Source organism: Bos mutus, chromosome 14, assembly GCF_027580195.1.
Source record: "Bos mutus isolate GX-2022 chromosome 14, NWIPB_WYAK_1.1, whole genome shotgun sequence".
NCBI lineage: Eukaryota > Metazoa > Chordata > Mammalia > Artiodactyla > Bovidae > Bos > Bos mutus.
The window spans coordinates 80,536,468-80,542,318 of NC_091630.1; the positions used below are offsets into that span (position 1 = coordinate 80,536,468).

At 49.1% G+C, this 5,851-nt stretch overlaps 1 non-coding gene across 1 annotated transcript; it reads left to right on the forward strand.

Annotated features, from left to right (window-relative positions):
* Positions 1–4,092: 4,092 nt before the first annotated feature.
* On the forward strand, positions 4,093–4,165 carry TRNAG-CCC (transfer RNA glycine (anticodon CCC)). Its single transcript has one exon. It is a non-coding gene; the product is annotated as a tRNA-Gly (tRNA).
* Positions 4,166–5,851: the final 1,686 nt, after the last annotated feature.

Genomic DNA, 5,851 nt, shown 5'->3' on the forward strand with positions numbered 1-5,851 from the left:
TGGGTAGAAGAAATGCAGGTCTCCCGCCGTTACAAGGTCAGCCTGAGGTGACGGGCTGACAATGGCCCACCAGGAATGCCAGTCCTGCTTCTGCCCTCTTTGGGGTGAGGGGGGATGGGAGCAGAGTCCTCCATCTTCCTCCATCCCGTCTCCCTGCAATAATTCCCACTAAGAAAGGAAAAGCGGCTCAAATCCAGGGACTGGGAGGGAACTGTCCACCTCCAGCACACCTCAGAGATATTGCAGATTCGGTTCTAGATCACAGAAATAAAGCGGCATGGCAACAAAGCAGGTCACGTGAATTTTTTTGGTTTCTCAGTGCACATAAAAGTTACACTGTGTATTAATGCATATTTATGGGACCTAGACAAACGGCACTGATGCACCTATCTACAGGGCGGCAACAGAGATACAGATGTAGAGACTGAACTAGTGGACAGCGGTGGGGAGGAGAGGGTGGGACAAACTCGAGATCAGGATTGACATATATACAGCACCCTGTGTAAAACAGATGGCTGCTGGGAATCCGCAGTAAGGTGCGGGGAGCTCAGCTCAGTGCTCTGTGATGACCTAGAAGGTGGGATCGGGGGTGAGAGCGAGACTCAAGAGGAAGGGGATACATATACTTAGAGCTGATTCTCGTCACTGAATAGCAGAAACTAATACAACCTTGTAAAGCAATCATCCTCTAATTAAAAAATAAATTTAAAGAATTCTTTTTAAAAGGTTATGTTTACACCATGGTATATGTAGCCTATTAAGCATGCAACCGCATTATTTCTAATATACATACCTTAGTTAAAAAAAATAAAACCAAACAATTACAACAGTAACCATCAAAGATCACAGATCATCGTAACGAATACAACAGCAATGAAAAAGTCTGAAATATCTCAGGAACTGCCAAAATGTGACACAAAGACACGAAGTGAGAAAATGCTATGGAAAAACGGCACCAACAGACCTGCTAGACGCAGGCTGCCTCAAACTTTCTATTTGTAAAAGAAACAGCACCTACAAAGCGCAATGGAACGAGGCACGCCTGTGCAGACAGACCAGTTGACAACTACTTCCTGACGACCTTCGGTGTTTTCCGTCCCCGGCAGCCCACAAAGGACAAGTCACAAGTCTAACTCCTGGACCAAGCCCACAGTTGAGATCCCTGACTGCCTATGCTGCTCATTCATCGAATTGTTCGTGCAACAAACCACTGCTGAGCGCCAGCCATGCTACAGCCAACTGTGCTACAGTTTGGAGTTTAGGTCTGTTCTCTGCTGAATATGCAAGAAGCTTGAACTTGACTCAAAGTGATCATTCCCATCACTCGCGTCCATATGATGTTTTCCATGCTCAGAGCTCTTACCCTGCACGGATGACCCAGGAAGGATGAGGTGGGTGTTCTTATGATCTCCCATCGCATGTTCAAGGAAACTGAGGCCTGAGAGTTTGAGAGACACAACCATGATCACACAGCAGAACCATGACTCAAACCCCCATCTTCTGTCTCCTCCGGCTACAAATCTTTGCCTCCCTGTAAGGCATGTGAGGAGTCCATGTGAGAAAAAGACCACTGTAGATGAGTGGCCAGAGTGGGCTGGACCTCAAAGGACCCGTGGGAAGAAAAGAGCAGGCATCTCACAAATGGACCTAGAACTGATTTCCTCAGGGTCAGCGCAGCTCATCCACAGAGCTTAGTATCTAAAACAAACAACATGAAACAAAAGTCTGTGTTGCAGGGAAGGTGCATAGAAGAGTGATCAGAGGCAGGTCAGAGTCAGACAAGCTCTGGTTCGCTTGTGTCTGGGCCACTATAAATGGAGTGCCCTAGACGGGCCTCTACTTTCTTATCTGGAAAACGGGAATACAAGGGCCCATCCCTTCACTATAGAACTCAGTGAATCAGATGTCAGGCACACCTGATCTGGCATGAATCGAGTGTCCCACGCCTCCTCTTTTTACTGCCTAAGAGGACCTTCAATGCTACCACGTTTGTGTGTCTGAACTGAGGTGAAACCCACATAAAGTAAAACTCATTGTTTTAAAGTATATAATTCAGGAGTGTTTAGTACATTTTACAATCTCGTACAATCATCACCTTTAGTTCCAAAACATTTTCATTGCCCTAAAATATAACTTCACACCCACTAAGTCACTCCTCATTGCCTCCTACCCCCAGTCATCACCATCTGCATTCTGTCTTTATGGATTTACCTATTCTGGGTATTTCATATAAGTGGAATCACACAATATATGACCCTCTGTGTCTGGCTTCTTTTACCTAGCATTGTGTTTTCCAAGTTCATCCAGGTTGCAGCACGTTAGTACCTCACTCCTTACGGCTGAATTAGATTTAATTGTGTGTAGGTATGCATGTGTATAGATAGGTAATGGACTACATATTCCACTATACATATATATACACATATACACATACATATATGTATTCTGTTGTGTGTGTGCATGTTTATGTATAATATGTATGTTCCATTGTGTGGACCTGTATATACAGATATATGCACACACACGATCACACTCTGTTTACACACTCATTTCATCCACTGATGGACATTTGGGTTGTTTCCACCTTCTACTGTGAACAGTGATGCTATAAACATTCGGGTGCAGTTTTTCGCGTGGGCACGTGTTCTCAACTCCCCGGGGTAATACCTAAGAATAGACTTGCTGGGCCATATGGTAATTCTATGTTTCACTTAACTGTCTTCTACAACGGCTGCACCATTTTACATCCACACCAGCAACACACAAGGGTTCCAATTTCTCCATATCCTCGCCAACACTTGTTTGTTGCTCTTGTTTATCAAAGCCATCCTAGGAGGTATTAAGAAGGCTTTGGTTTGCATTTCTCCCATTTCCTGTGCTTGCTGCTGCTGCTGCTGCTGCTAAGTCACTTCAGTCGTGTCCAACTCTGTGCGACCCCATAGACGGCAGCCCACCAGGCTCCCCCGTGTCTGGGATTCTCTAGGCAAGAACACTGGAGTGGGTTGCCATTTCCTCCTCCAATGCATGGAAGTGAAAAGTGAAAGTGAAGTCACTCAGCCGTGTCCAACTCTTAGCGACCCCATGGACTGCAGCCTACCAGGGTCCTCCGTCCATGGGATTTTCCAGGTGAGAGTACTGGAGTTGGGTGCTCCGGAGAACTACCTATTCAAGTCCTTTGCTCATTTTTAACTTGGGTTGTTAATCTTTGTAGTTGAGTCTTCTGTTGTCTTTGCACAAAGGAGCAGCCAACTCCAAAGCTGCCCCAGGACTAGAGATCTGGTGGGGATGGGCCCCCCAGAAAGGCAGGGGCCGGGGAAGGACACAGCTGCTGGAGGCTCTGGAGAAGGCCCCAGGAGAGCAGAGACATGGCTAAAATGGCTTGGGGAGCAGGACCTGGGAGAAAGTATTAGAGAAGGACAAGAGAAGGAAGTCTGGGAGTGGCTTACGCCGTTTCGGGGCTTATTCTACTTGGAGAGGCTGAGGAGGTGATTTCAAGGAATCGTGGCCAGCTGGTTCCCATTTCCACAGCAGAGAAGGAAATGTGCACAGCAGGGAGCGGGTTAGGCTGAGCAGAAGGGAAATGCTTCCAGGCTGCAGAGCTTTTCAAGGCCCCTAAACGGGCAGAATCTGCTAACACCTGGCACAGAGCAAAGACCACCCATGGGGGAGACAGGACCCACTCAAGCAGCAGAGCCCTGACACAGTCTCTCAAGCTACTAGGCCCTGTGGAAACAGTCACCAAAGAGGTGGAAGCAGCCACGGTCACACAGGACCCGGCATTCATCTCAACACTGTGTGGCTTCTAGGTACCAAAGCGCACACACTGCGCCCAGCTGAGTGGACCATGTTTTCTGATCACCCTATGTGCGGAGGGAGCCCTGGCTCGCCTGTGAGGTGCTGGGGGAGCAGAAGCAAAGCAGACACTGTGCTTGACCCCGAGGGACAGACATGGAGGCCACTGGGGAAACCCCCCGCTCCAAACCAGCAAAGAACAGGCACCTCATAGAAAGGCCAGCAGGACAAAGTGACATGAGATGAGCCTCCAAGTTAGCAAGAAAGGGAGGAAGCGATGTAAGAGGGACCCAAGGGATTTCCCTGGTGGTCCAGTGGATAAGACTCTGCACTCCCAATCCAGGGGGCCCAGGTTCGATCCCCGGTCAGGGAACTAGATCCCACATGCTGCAACTAAGAGGTCACATGCCACAGCTAAAGACCCGGCATGCCACAACTAACAAATAAATCCCACATGCTGCAACAAAGGTCGAAGATCCTGCTAGCTCCAACTAAGATCAAATAAATTAATTAATTAAAATTAAAAAAAAAGAGTACCTCTATATTTGGAGTCAGTAGACCTGGGTTCAATCTTAATACTGCTATTTACAACCTGTTGAATACTGGCAAATTCCTTAACTACTCGGAGCCATCTTTTTACTCATCTCTCAAAATGGGGATAAACCAGCTTCTCCAGTAATGTGAGGCAAAGGCAGCTCCAAACGGCTGGACCCTCTTGGAATGCAGTTCTATAAAACCAGGAGAGTGTTGCCTGCATGACTCTGCAGCCTCTCCCTGGGTTCAAATCCCCACTCGGCCGCTTCCTAGCTGAGGGATCTCTGGAGCAGGTTATCTAACTCCCCCGAGCCTTGGTGTTTTCATCTGTAAAATGGGAATGGTGATAATAAAGTCAGTCTTGCAGAGCAGTTCATTGTGGTGGGTTTCATGAATTGACATAGCCTTCAGTGAGACAGACAATCCTTCTTCCTAAACTGCCTATGAAAGTACAGATTTCTGAACAGCAAGCTGAGTCCCAGCTCCAAATGCTCCAACTGCAGGATCATAGAATTGAAAAATGGACTCTCCCTTAAAGGCAGTAAAGAGATGGCCCAGGGCCCAAGGCTCACCCAACCGGGGGCGCTCAAATCCAAGTCTCTGCCAAAGGCCGGTCGCACCCCTGCCCACCCCCCTTGGCCAACATCCCACACTGAGCCGCACCCATTCCTTATCCATCCTGAAACCAGCACCGCCCAGGACCTGCGGTGAGGTTCAGTTAAAACAGTTTATAAGAAGGAAAGCCGCACTTTCTGTCTTTGCCTGAGATAAGAGGAATCTGAGACCTGGAAGGAGCCAGGACGTCCCCTGCAGCCCTGACCCCCCTGTCACACCAGACACACTCGATTTCCCAGACCAGGACGAGCAGGATGAGCCACAGATACAGCTGGGCTGGCCTCGGCTCTGGGGCTATACCTTTGGGCAATTTCCTTAACCTCCCTGGGTGGGCCTCAGTCTCTTGTCTGTGAAACAGAATATGTAGGGAGTCCCAGGCAGTGCCCTGATATATATTCTTACATATTGTATTTACTTATATATACAATACTTTGGCCACCTGATGCGAAGAGCTGACTCACTGGGAAAAGACCCTGATGCTGGGAAAGACTGAGGGCAAGAGGAGAAGGGGGCAACAGAGGATGAGATGGTTGGGTGGCATCACCGACTCAATGGACATGAGCTTGAGCAACTCTGAGAGTTGGTGATGGACAGGGAAGACTGGTGTGCTGCAGTCCCTGGGGTCGCAAAGAGTCGGACACGACTGAGCGACTGATCAATAGCAACAACAAAGTACTGCCCGGCTCACCCGATGCCGCACCCAAGTAACCATGTTCATGGTCCATGGCCCCAGGGCTGGGCTCTCCACGTTCAGGATCCATGGCCCCAGGGCTGGGCTCCGTGGAGCTGCTGCGAGGCCAGTGGGCTAGACCTGGGAGCCGGGAGCATGGCCACAGTACTCTGCTGTGGGGGTCCGGGGCCCTCCGGTAGGAGGCAGCATTCCTGGGAGAGGGGGGTGTCCCCAGTTACA